Source organism: Neofelis nebulosa, chromosome 3 (assembly GCF_028018385.1).
Source record: "Neofelis nebulosa isolate mNeoNeb1 chromosome 3, mNeoNeb1.pri, whole genome shotgun sequence".
NCBI lineage: Eukaryota > Metazoa > Chordata > Mammalia > Carnivora > Felidae > Neofelis > Neofelis nebulosa.
In genome coordinates, this window is record NC_080784.1 from 193,019,990 (window position 1) to 193,033,607 (window position 13,618).

At 39.0% G+C, this 13,618-nt stretch overlaps 1 pseudogene; it reads left to right on the forward strand.

Annotated features, from left to right (window-relative positions):
• The first annotated feature begins 4,663 nt into the window (after positions 1-4,663).
• Positions 4,664-13,349, forward strand: LOC131508096 (large ribosomal subunit protein uL4-like; annotated as a pseudogene).
• The last annotated feature ends 269 nt before the right edge of the window (positions 13,350-13,618 follow it).

The following is a 13,618-nucleotide window of genomic DNA, read 5'->3' on the forward strand; positions in this document are numbered from 1 at the left end:
TCTTACATCCTCCCAGAGGGTTAGCTTCCTCACAAGAGAGGCATTCATACTGGGACAACCTGGTCAATTGTTAACTTAGTTGCTAATAAGAATTTATTTCCCACCTGTGTCAGAAATCATTACTTCCAGCTTTAATGATCAACTCACACTGGTTCAGGCTCTTCCTCTTATCATAAAGCTTTACTTGGATCTGAACAAAGAACCTAAATCAAAACCACCCAGTTATTTACTATGAGAAGCAAGTTTCCTCATGAAGTGATTTAAAAGAGAAATTGTTAAGGTAGTGCTATAAGACAGAAAGAGAATGAACAGAGTCAAAGACCAGCCCAATTTAGTCAACTGTGGATGATATCACCACCTCATTCCTGAAAGCAGCTTGACCTAGAAAGGAAAACAGCCTTTGGAATCTAAAAGACCTAAGTTTCAATCTTGCTTCTCTTTAAATTGGAATGATGACATTGATCTCTGTGGTGTAATGTAAGGATTTACAAGAAATTATTCACAGAGGGCCCAGCGCATGGTGCATGGTACACAGTGGATATTCTATAGAAGTCAGCTCACATCTTTCCATCCACAAGTGCCTGTGGTCTGTTAGCCTTGGAAACCTGACCTTAAAATCCTAATTCACATGAACCTGTCAATATTTGATTGCATGCAATTTGAGGGCAGTTCCTTTTGGTTACACCCAACACAAAGCACACATTCTACCTAATAGGCACTTAATAATCATTTGTTTAACTAATTAGTTAACTAGTTGACGGAATATATGGAATGGTTAGGGTCTCCCTAATGTTAAATGCAACTGAGATTTAAATCTTAATATTTAAGAGGTAAAATTGTAATGTTGGATTTCAGAAGTCATCAGAAAAGAGAAGACATTCAGAAAAGACAACACAAAAGAACACTGGGGTTTTCATGATGTTCCACACTATTTGGAAAGATGATGTCTAATCCCTTTTCTGAGGAACTGTATTATTGGTCATTTAAACTAGTACTAGAAAAGGCTAAAGTGATAAAGATTCCAATCAATTCCTCTTCCATACTCCCTAGAGACAGGACTACTTACTACTATCTAACATCATCTTTGCCCTGCCAATAATAGTTATTAATTGAACCATGGAAGGATACCAACCCAAGGATAAGAGAGAATCTGGGTTAGTAAGCTGTAGGCCCTGAAATTATAAGGTCAAGTTGACTTAAGAATTAAGCCTCCCATTCTGAGATGGTCAATTTTAGGGTCGTATGTGCTAAAAAATAAACAGGGAAGGCTAGTTTGCAGGAAAAAAGAGAGAGAGAGAATGGATCCAATGTGCAAGGAAAGAGAGATGAGAGGTCATTTGTTTCTAAAGACAAAGAGAGCAATGGAATTGCTGCCTAGTTTTTGGAAGCCTTCCAGTTCTCAAAATCTATAGCTTATGATAGCTATGAAGATCCATATTTATGTACTTCATACTTTATGAAGTACAGTTACTGTACTTCAACTCTTGGATTCCATTAAAATCCTTTGAGTCCTTATAATAAATTTCTATTTTAAATTCCCAATGAGCTACACTGAGTAGGTTTCTATTTAATATAACCTAATTATCCCTAACACAAATCTTAGTCTTACAAACTAAGTTATCAAATATAAACCAAATGTTTCTTAGTTCCCCAATGTATGTTCATATGTCAGAAATGTCCTCTCTGGCCCCCTTATGATTGGGTGGGTCATATGACTAGTGTCACTTCCAGGCTAAGCACTCAATTGTTGATAAGAGACAACAGGACTCATCTTTTTTTTTTTTTTTCAAATGTCACAACAACAGGTCATGTTCAAGATAGTAACTGTTCTATTAGCTTGAGTCTCTGAGGAACTGTGATCAACAGTCTGCATATTAACTTACTAAGGACATTAAGCATGAATTAAAAATAAGCCTTTTCTATGAAAGCCACTAATATTTTGGTGTTGTTTGTTACTGCAGCATAATGTAACTAAATTGACACAGAGATTATTTTAGGATGTTCCTCAGTGGTACAAAAGGTAGATGTTGCAGGCATGAATGAAAAAGAGTAAGGGAGAATCAATGTCAGTACAAGATCATTGTTAGATATTATAGAAGGGAGAAAGTAAGTACAGGGCTAAAGTCGCTTGGATGAAGCCAGAGATCAAGTACTGAGAAACACTGGAAGAGATGGCAAAATGGAGTAAAAATGTCATAGGGCTAAAAATGCTTGTCATTGCCATTATCAAGGTTCAGGGTATTGGATTCATCATACAGGAATGGATATCTAGTTAAACATGCAGCCCTATATGGTGGCCATCAGGTGAATGCAGAAAGGGATGAAAGATCGCCAACGTGAATGAAATATGAACAAAAGCATCTTAGAGCACTATTCACAAGAGTATGAAGGTCAAAAAGTAAGGGAACAGCAACCCAGTGTGTTAATTTCTACAAAAGTCCTTCACATTTGTTAAATATAATATCTATATTAGTCCCCTCAGCATAACAAGAATCTGGATTGCACAAATTATGGTTCCTGGTTTCAAATCTAGGTTCTGCCACTTACTGATTCCATGCTTTTGGTTAATTCTTTAAGCTCTTTCAGCCTCAGTATTCTCATCTGTAAAATGGGGATGATAATAATACAACTCATTGAGGATCATGTTGACAATTAAATGAGATAATGTTGATAAAGTGTGCATATAAAAGATTGAGTATTTCAATTAACAATGCATAGGAATTACAATCATTATTTTCAAATACATAAAACACTGACAAATAATGGATAAATTAAGGTTGTTTTGTAAAATCCCAAGGGGCTTGACATAAAATCAATAGATAAGAGTTATGAGATGACACATTCTAGTTTAATGGAAATGGAAACATGAAAATTTTATAACTGTTAAAAAGATGAAATTGACAGCATCAAGAAGAATGAGTTCCCATTTGGGGGAAGCATTCAAGCAGAAGCAATCAGTACCTGGAGACCAAGAGAGTTGCTGTAGAAGCCGTAAGATGGGAACTTTTACAGTGTATTACAGTTCGGAGTATCTATGTCTCTGCAAACTTGCCTTGCACATTCATTCATTCATTCATTCATTCAACAAATGGGAACTCACAACCTTCTCTGTGCCAAACACCATAGGCCAGGGGCTAGGGAAACAAGGTGTACTAACTCTCAAGGAACTAAGAGGCCAGAAAGGAAAACACACACAAAACAAAACAAAATAAAACCATGCAATGATTCATTCAGTCACTAGAAATGTGAAAAGTTCTAGGAAGGAAGATGGAGAGTTCTAGCACAGGGTGACAGATTGGGTAATCACAACTATGAGGTCAGGACAGCTTCTCAAATAAATTAGGATTTAATTTAGTCCCAATGCACATGCAGGAATTTAGGTAGGTGAAAGACAGCTGGTTGGGGAAAGAACATTCCAGCAGATGGAATGGGTGATACAAAGAACTGAGGCATGGAGTAGCTTGGTATTTAAGAAAGGAAGAAGAGGCTTGTTTGGTAAGAATGTTGTTGGAAAGAAGGAAAAAGAATGCAAAATGCAAAGAATGAAAAGCCCAGATTCCACATGGTTTTGGAGGCCAGGTTAATATTGATTTAAATGGCATGTTATAACTCCTTCCAAGAACAAGGTCAAAAAGTTTCAGAATCCTACCTTGGATGGGTGAATTTTGCAGAATAAAAATAAGAGTTTTATTCATACAGCCCATCAGGGTCATGTGTGAACCCATTCTGTGCAATAATCAGGATTCATGTCCAAATACAGGAGTTGATTTCAATTTCACAGCCCCTCCATTACTCAGTCAGTATTATTTCTTGCTTAAAATTCTGCCATTAGCAAACAAAAGGTATTATGTCTTACAAGGTTCAGTAAAATACCATAATACCAGGAAAAGTGTTACAGGGATACAATACCAGTTAAAATACAAGAATACCAGATTATAATGTGAATGTACACACTCATATTGTCCCTACTTATTGAAGGAAATAAAGACTTTTTAAGGAAAAAAACCTGTTACTTCACAAATGTGCCCTACTTAATGATTCAAGTTTGAAGATACTCCAGAGCTTACAATTTCACAGGGGAGAGGAAGCAGAGTAAGCAACTGGAAAAAGCAACACTCAGAGTCAACCACCTCCAAGAAGATAACAGATTCCCATGGTTGTCAGGATTCAGAAGGGAGCTAACCCTTCCTTAAGTCAGAGTAAGAGAAACCAACAAGTAACAGTAGATTGTAAAATGATTGCTTGGTTGACACATCTCTGTGATAAATTGCATCAATAGTCCTAATTCCCTGCCTCTCCCTAATTCTATATCCTTTGCCATATATTTTTGTAGTGTCATCCACTGTAGATGAGGGTACCCCTGCTTCCTAATTTGGGGCTCAAACATATGATTTTCTTTGGCCCACAGAATAAAATGGCTTTGAAAAGTCTTATATGCTTCCACTTGCTCTTTTGAACCTCTGCCATTGCCACTGTCAAGAACAAACTGGGGCTGGCTTGACGATCCTAGCAGGAGGATGGAGCACAGCCACCTGCAAGCCAAGCCCAGCCAAGATCAGTCAACCCTCAGTCAACTCACAGACTTTGAGAAATAATAAATAGGTGTTTGGGGATGAATTGCTACACACAATATCCAATTGATACAGGAGTATGGCCCTCTCCTCTCCTTATGATGGACTGTGCTCCTCCATTGATATCTGTATACTCCAAGAAGGAGGAGTCATCTGGAAATTAATGTTACTTTGTCTGCAGTGTTCAAGGCTCCCATTCGACCCAATACCATGAAATTTGTTCACACCAACTTGCGTGAAAACAGCAAAGAGCCATCTGGTGTCAGTGAACTAACAGGTCATCAAACCAGTGCTGAGTCTTAGAGAGACTGGCAGAGCCATGACTCAAATTTCCAGAGTTCGAAGTGGTGGAACTCACCATTCTGTCCAGGGTGCTTTTGGAAATATGTGTCACAGGGGCCACATGTTTGCACCAACCAAAACTTGGTGCCTTTGGCACCACAGAATGAACACAACACAGAAGCAATATGCCATCACTCTGCCCTGGCTGCCTCAGCCTTACTAGTGCTGGTCATGTCTAAAAGTCTTCGTATTGAGGAAGTTCCTGAACTTTCTTTGGTGGTTGAAGGCTATAAAAAGACCAAGGAAGAATGATATCAAAAAGGTCTATGCCTCTCAGAGAATGAGAGCTGGCAAGGGCAAAATGAGCAACTGTCATTGTATGCAGCACAGGGACCCCCTACATCATCTATAATGAAGAAACATTAAGGCCTTCAGAAACGTCCGTGGAATTACTTTACTTAATATGAGCACATAGAACATTTTGAAACTTACTCCTGGTGGGCATGTGGGGCCTTTCTGCATTTGGATTGAAATGCTTGCTTTCTGCAAGCTAGACACTCTGTATGGCACTCCCTAGTGTGCCACTCCCTCAGGAGTGACTACAATCTTCCCATGCACAAGATGCTTAATACAGACCTTAGCAGAATCTTGAAGAGCCCAGAGATCCCAAGAGCCCTCCACGTACCACATAAGAAGATTCAGTGCAGAGTTCTGAAGAAGTATTCACTGAAAAACCTGAGAATCATATTGAAGCTACACCCATGTGAAAAGACCATGCACCAGAACACCATTCTTCACTGGGCCAAGAATCACAAATTCCAGATGGATAAGGCAGGAGCAGTATTAGAAGCCAAATCAGATAAAAGGGTTCCAGGCCAGAAGCTTGTGGTAGGGAAGAAAGGAAAGAAGGCTGTCAGTGTTAAGAAGCAGAAGAGGAGGAGGAGTTACAATGGCAGTGTAGTAAGGGGACCCCGGGCTTGCCTCATCCCTCAAACATAGCTAGATCAACATCAAATCATTTGGAACACCTAACAAATCGATCTGAGGATGAAGAGAACGATCCTCACAATTAGAGAAGAGAAGGTGGCAGGTGCAGAGATGTAAAATGGGGGAGAGAAAAGCTGTGGTGTTGCAGTGGAGAGGGAGCCCTTTTCACAGAGAGAAGACAGAGAAAAAGAGAGGGGGAGAGAGCAGTGCATGGGGTTCATGCAAGAAATACACTTCCCCCAAACCACTGACTTGGGAATCAACAGGAACTGACTATTGCAAGTTTTTACAAACAATGGAACTCAAATTCTGAGGTTTTAGAAGTCAGCACCATTTGCTGGAGTCAAACCAGGTGGGCAGCAGTGCTCCTAGGGAGAAAGGCAAACACTGGACAGAGTGGACAGAGGACAGTGTGGTGTAGAGATCCCCTGGGTCGCACTAGGAGAGAATGTTCCCTTTCCTGGAGTACATTTGGAAGAGGGTATACTGCCTCTCCAAGGACAAAGGACTGAGTGGGCACCAGTGAGCAGCCATTCATCCGCAAGGGACAGAAATGCACATGGAGGACAGATAACCTGATCACAGCTTTTTGCTGTGCTTCACCATAAACTCCAAGTGCCTACGCAGCTGTGCAACTGCTTCACTGGGAAAAAGCCAGCACCAGACACAGCACAGACCTCCTCCTCTGGAGAAGGGAATCTGGTCTGTGCCTTGCTGATCCTTTACGATTTAGAGTGTTGAATCCCAGCCACAGGCCAGAGATAAAACACAGGAGAACTGTGGCACTGGGTATTCATTGGCCCCAGGCACAGACAGGTTGAGGGCAGGGGTCTGATGGAAGCCTAGGACACAAAAAGGGAGGTTGTTCCCTTTTCTGTGAGGGCTTCCTGAACAGCAGTGGGCATGAGCTCCCCTAAACAGGGATAAGAGAGTGGCGTGACACCATCTTCCCCTGACAGCCAGCATGTTTGGAACACCTACATTCAATGAACAACATAGCACCCTCAGTGGAGGGTGGAGCCGCTTACACCAAACCTCGCCATGCTGGGCCCTGTAGGGACATCTTTTCTAAAGCAGGTCTGACTGTGAGCCAGCATGGCAGGTCTCTCCCCCAGAGAACCAGCACAGACCCCCTGTATGCACCAAGTCTACTGATCATAGAGTGCTCCAACGTGTCAGCTTTAGTTCTGGTGGAAATAGGACTAGGCTTTCTTTGTTTGGTTGTTGTTGTTGTTGTTGTTGTTGTTGTTGTTGTCATTGTTGTTTTCTTTCTTTCTTTTTCTTTGGAATGAGGCTTATACTTTTTTGTTTATTTGCTTATCTGGGGATTTTTTTTCCTTTTCCTTTTCTCTCTTTGGATCAGCACTTTTTTATATTTAATCAGGCTTATTTAGGGGCGCCTGGGTGGCGCAGTCGGTTAAGCGTCCGACTTCAGCCAGGTCACGATCTCGCGGTCCGTGAGTTCGAGCCCCGCGTCAGGCTCTGGGCTGATGGCTCGGAGCCTGGAGCCTGTTTCCGATTCTGTGTCTCCCTCTCTCTCTGCCCCTCCCCCGTTCATGCTCTGTCTCTCTCTGTCCCAAAAATAAATAAAAAGCGTTGAAAAAAAAAAAAAATTTAAACAAAGAAATTAAAGCACACCTAGTTAAAGGTCCAAACACTCTCCACTACAAGCAAGGAGGTACTCTGCACACGACTTACCTGGGGCAAAGAGCAGCCAAATCATAACAGTAGAGTGTACACAGCATATACCTTAACCATTTCCTGAAGCACCAGGCTTTGTAAAGTGTATAACCCTTTCTCACTATAGCATTACTCTCAGGATCAGGAAACATAACAAGACTTCATAACACACAAAACACAGAAACCTAGACAAAATGACAAGATGAAATAATTCTCCCCAAAAGAAAGATCAAGAAGAAATCACAGCCAGGGATTTACTCAAAAAAGATATAAGCAATATATCTGAACAAGAATTTAGAGGAACAGTTATAAGAATACTAGCTGGGCTTGAAAGAAGCATAGGAGACACCAGAGAAACCCTTGCTGCAGAGATAAAAGACCTAAAAAATAGGTTGAAGTTAAAAAAAATGCTATACCTGAGATACAAAACTGACTGATTGTAATCACAATGAGGATGGAAGAAGCCGAGGAATGAATAAGTGATATAAAAGATAAAGTTATGGAAAATATTGAAGCTGGAAAGAAGAGGGAAAGAAAACTATTAGATCAAGACTATAGACCCCGGGAATTAAGTGATTCCATAAAGCACAATACTATCTGTATCACAGGAGTCCCAGAAGAAGAGTAGGGGAAGGTGCAGAGGGTTTATTTGAAAAATCATAGCTGAGAACCTCTATAATCTGAGAAAGGAAACAGGCATTCAAGTCCAAGAGGCACAGAGACCCCCCCCCCATCAAAATCAACCAAAACAGGTCAACACCAAGACATGTCATAGTAAAACTTGCAAAAAATCAAAGAAAAAGAGAATTTTGAAAGCAGCTAGGAACAAAAGGTCCTTAACCTTGTAAGGATAGACATATTAGGTTAGCAGCAGACCTGTCCAGGGAGTTGGCAGGTCAGAAGTGAGTGGCATGATACATTCAATGAAATAAATGGAGAAAATACTCATCTAAGAATACTTTTAATATTTTTAATGTTTTTCTTTATTTTTAAGAGAGAGAAAGAAAGTATGAGCAGAGGAGGGGCAGAGAGAGAGGGAGACACAGAATCCTACACAGGCTCCAGGCTCTGAGCTGTCAGCACAGATCCTGATGTGGGGCTCCAACTGAAGAACTGTGAGATCATGACCTGAGCCAAAGTCTGACACTTAACCATTTGAACCACCCAGGTGCCCCACAGCCAAGAATAGTTTATCCAGCAAGGCTATCATTCAGAATAGAAGGAGAGATAGAGTTTCCAAGACAATCAAAAACTAAAGGAGTTTGTAAACACTAGACCAGCTCTGCAATAAATATTAAAGTGGACACTTTGATCAGGAGAGACCAAAACCAACAAAGACTAGAAAGGAATGGAGACAATCTACAAGCACAGCAACTTTATAGGTAATACGATGGCACCAAATTCATACTGATCAATAATCACTCTGAATGTAAATAGACCAAATACTCCAATCAAAAGGCATAAGGTATCATAATGCATAAAAAAACAAGATCCATTGATATGCTGCTTATAAAAGATTCACATGAGACCCAAAGACACTTCCAGATGAACGTGACGAGATGGAGAACAATTTATCATGTCAATGGACATCACAAAAAACACAAAAAACAAAAAAAAACTGAGTAACCATACTTATATCAGACAAACTAAATTTTAAACCAAAGATTGTAATAAGAGATGAAGGGCACTATAACATAATAAAGGGGTCTATCCAGCAAGGAGATATAATAATTGTAAATATTTATGTGCCAAACTTGGAAGCACCCAAATATACAAATAAATTAACAAAGAAACTCATTGATAGTAATAGAATAATACTAGGGGACTTTAACACCCACTTACAACAATGGACAGATCATCTAAGCAGAAGATAAACAAGGAAACAATGGCTTTGAGTGATACACTGGACCAGATGGAGTTAACACATATTCAGAGCATTTAATCCTAAAGCAGCAGACTACACATTCTTTTAAAGTACACGTGGAACCTTCTCCAGAATAGATCATACACTAGGTCACAAATCAGGCCTTAACCAGGACAAAAAGATTGAGATAATATCATGCATATTTTCAGACTACAATGCTATGAAACTTGAAGTCAAACACAAAAACAAACAAACAAACAAACAAAACTGGACAGACCACAAATACATGGAGATTAAAGAACATCCTACTAACTGTGATGGGCTAACCAGTAAATTAAATAAGAAATTAAAATAATAAATGTAAGCAAATGAAAATGAAAACATGACAATCCAAAACCTTTGGGATGGAGCAAAGGAGGGCAAAAGAAGGAAGTATACAGCAAAAAGGCCTATATCAAGAAGCAAGAAAGGTCTCAAATACACACCCTAACCTTAAACCTAAAGGAGCTGGAAAAAGAACAGTAAATAAACCTAAAACCAGAAGAAAATGGGAAATAAAAATGAGAGCAGATACAAATGATATAGAAATTTTAAAAAATAGTAGATCAACAAAACTAGGAGCTTGTTCTTTATAAGAATTGACAAAATTGATAAGCCCCTAGTCAGAGTTATTAAAAAGAAAGAGAAAGGACTCAAATAAGTAAGATCATGAATGAAAGAGAAGAGATTATAACAAACACCATGGAAATACAATTATAATAGAATATTATCAGCAATTATATACCAATAAATTGGGCAATCTAGAAGTGGATAAATTCCAAGAAAGATTAGAAACTACCAAAACTGAAAGAGGAAGAAACAGAAAATTTGAACAGACCCATAACCAGTAAAGAAATTGAATCAGTAATCAAAAATCTCCCAACAAATAAGAGTCTAGGGCCAGATGGCTTCCCAGGGGAATTCTACCAGACATTTAAAGCAGAATTAATACCCATTCTTCTGAAATTGTTCCAACAAATAGAAATGGAAGGAAAGCTGCCAAATTCATCCTGTGAGGCCAGCATTACCTTGATTCCAAAACCAAAGACTCCACTAAGAAGGAGAGTTATAGATGAATATCCCTGATGAATCTGGATGCAAAAAAAACCTGCACAAGATACTAGCAAATCAAATCTAACAGTACTTAAAACAATTATTAACCATGATCAACTGGAATTTATTCCTGGGCTACAGGGTTGGTTCAATATTCACAAATCAATCACCATAATACACCACCTTAATAAAAGAAAGGATAAGAATCATATGATTCTTTCAATTAATACAGAAAAGGCATTTGACAAGATACAGCATCCATTCTTGATAAAAACCTTCAACAAAGTAGGAATAGATGGAACCATACCTCAGTATCATAAAGGCCATAAATAAAAGACCCACAGCTAATATCATCCTCAATAAGGAAACACTGAGAACATTTCCCCCTAAGATCAGGAATATGACAATGGTGTCCACTCTCACCATTACTATTTAACATAGTAATGGAAGTTGTAGCCTCAGCAATCAGAAAACAAAAAGAAATAAAAAGCATCCAAATTGGCAAGAAGTAAATCAAACTTTCACTCTTTGTAGATAACATGATAATCTATGTGGAAAACCCAAAAGACTACACCAAAAAATTGCTAGAACTAACATACGAATTTATCAAAGTTCAGGATATGAAATCAATGTAAGGAAACCTGTTGCATTTCTATACACCAATAATGAAACAGCAGAAAAGAAATCAGGGAATTGATCCCATTTACAATTGCACCAAAAACCATAAGATACCTAGGAATAAACATAACGAAAGAGGTAAAAGATCCGTGCTCTGAAAACTGCAGAACACTTATGAAAGAAATTAAAGAAGACACAAAGAAATGGAAAAATAGTCCATGCTCATGGATTAGAAGAGCAAATATTGTTAAAATGTCTATACTACCCAAAGCAATCTACACATTCAATGCAATCTCTATCAAAATAACACCAGCATTCTTCACAGAGCCAGAACAAACAATCCCAAAATTTGCATGAAATTAGAAAAGACCCTAAAAGTGATTTTGAAAAAGATAAACAAAGAGGGAGGCATCACAATTCCAGACTTCAAACTGTATTGCAAAGCTTTAATCACAGGACAGTATGGTACTGACACAAAAATAGACACTTAGATCAATGGAACAAAATAGAGACCCCAGAAATGAACCCACAACTATATGGCCAATTAATATTTGACAAAGCAGGAAAGAATATCCAATGGAAAAAAGACAGCATCTTCAACAAATGGTGCTGGGGAAACTGGACGGTGGCATGCAAAACAATGAAACTGGACAACTTTCTTACCTATACACAACAATAAATTCAAAATAATGAAAGACCTAAATGTGAGACAGGAAACCATTAAAATCCCCAAGGGAGAACACAGGCAGCAACCCCTCTGACCTCGGCTGCAGCATCTTCTTATTAGACATGTCACTGGAGGCAAGGGAAACAAAAGCAAAATTGAACTATTGGGACTTCATCAAGACAAAAACCTTCTGCACAGTGAAGGAAACAATCAACAAAACTAGAAGGCAGCCTACAGAATGGAATAAAATATTTGCAAATGATATACCAGATAAAGGGCTAGTACCCAAAATCTATAAATAACTTATCAAACTCAACACCCAAAAAATAAATAATCCAGTTAAGAAATGGGCACAAGACATGAACAGACATTTCTCCAAAGACGACATACAAAAGGCTACATGAAAAATGGCTACATGAAAAAGATACATGAAAAAAATTCTCAATGGCACTCATGATCAGGGAAACACAAATCAAAACCACAGTGAGGGGTCACCTGAGTGGCTCAGTCACTTGAATGTCCAACTATTGATTTTGGCTCAGGGCATGATCCCATGGCCACGGGATTCTCTCTCCCCTCTACCCTGCCTCTCCCCTCTGCTTGCTCACTTGCTCTTGATCTCTCTCTCTCTAAAAAATAAAACAAACAAACAAACAAAACAAAACCACAATGAGATACCATGTCATACCTGTCAGAATGGCTAAAATTAACAACTCAGGAAATAAGAGATGCTACCAAGGATGCAGAGAAAAAGGAACCCTCTCATACTGTTGGTAGGAATGCAAACTGGTGCAGCCATTCTGGAAAACAATATGGAGGCTCTATAAAAGTTAAAAATAGAACTACCATATGACCTAGGAATTGCACTACTAAGTATTAATTGAAAGGATACAAAAATACTGATTTCAATGGACACATGCACCCCAATGTTAATAGCAGCACTATCAACAATAGCCAAGTTATGGAAAGAACCCAAATGTTGACTGGTTAATGGATAAAGAAGATATGGCATACACACACACACACACACGCACATGCACACGCACATACACACACACAATGGAATATTACTTGGTGATCAAAAAGAATGAAATCTTGTCATTTGCAACAATGTGGATGGAACTAATGTGTATTATGCTAAGTGAAATAAGTCAATCAGAGAAAGACAAATATCATGTGATTTCACTCATATGTGGAATTTAAGAAACAAAACAGATGAATATAGGGGAAGGGAAGGAAAAATAAAAACAGAGAGGGAGACAAATGATAAGAAACTCTTAACTAGAGAGAACAAACTAAGGATTGCTGTAGGGAGGTGGGTACAGAATGGGCTAAATGGGTGATAGGCATTAAAAAGGGCACTTGTGGGATAAGCACTGGGTGTTATATGTGATTAATCACTAAATTCTACTCTTAAAACCAATACTACACTATAGCTTATAACTTGAATAAATTTTTGGAAAAAATTTTTAAAAAAAGGAAAAAGAAACCTTTGGCAGGAAAAAAGCCTGCAGCTACCAAGAAACCAGAAGCATAGAGGAAGCCTGCAGAAAAGAAACCCACCATGGGAGAGGGGCCAAGATGGTAGAACAGCATGGAAGTTTGTTTTGCATCTCTCATCCATGAAATACAGCCAGATCAACACTAAACCATCCTGCACACCTAGAAAACTGTTTGAGGATTAACACAACAATCTGCACAATCCGACCACAGAACTCAGCAGGTACATGGCATGGAGAGGTGAACTGGGGGAGACAGAAGCTGTGAAGGGAGGGCAGGGAGCTGTTTTTGCTTGTGGAGAGAGAACAGAGATGAGGGGAGAGTATGGGAAAAGCACCCAAAAGCAGCTGGAGAGAA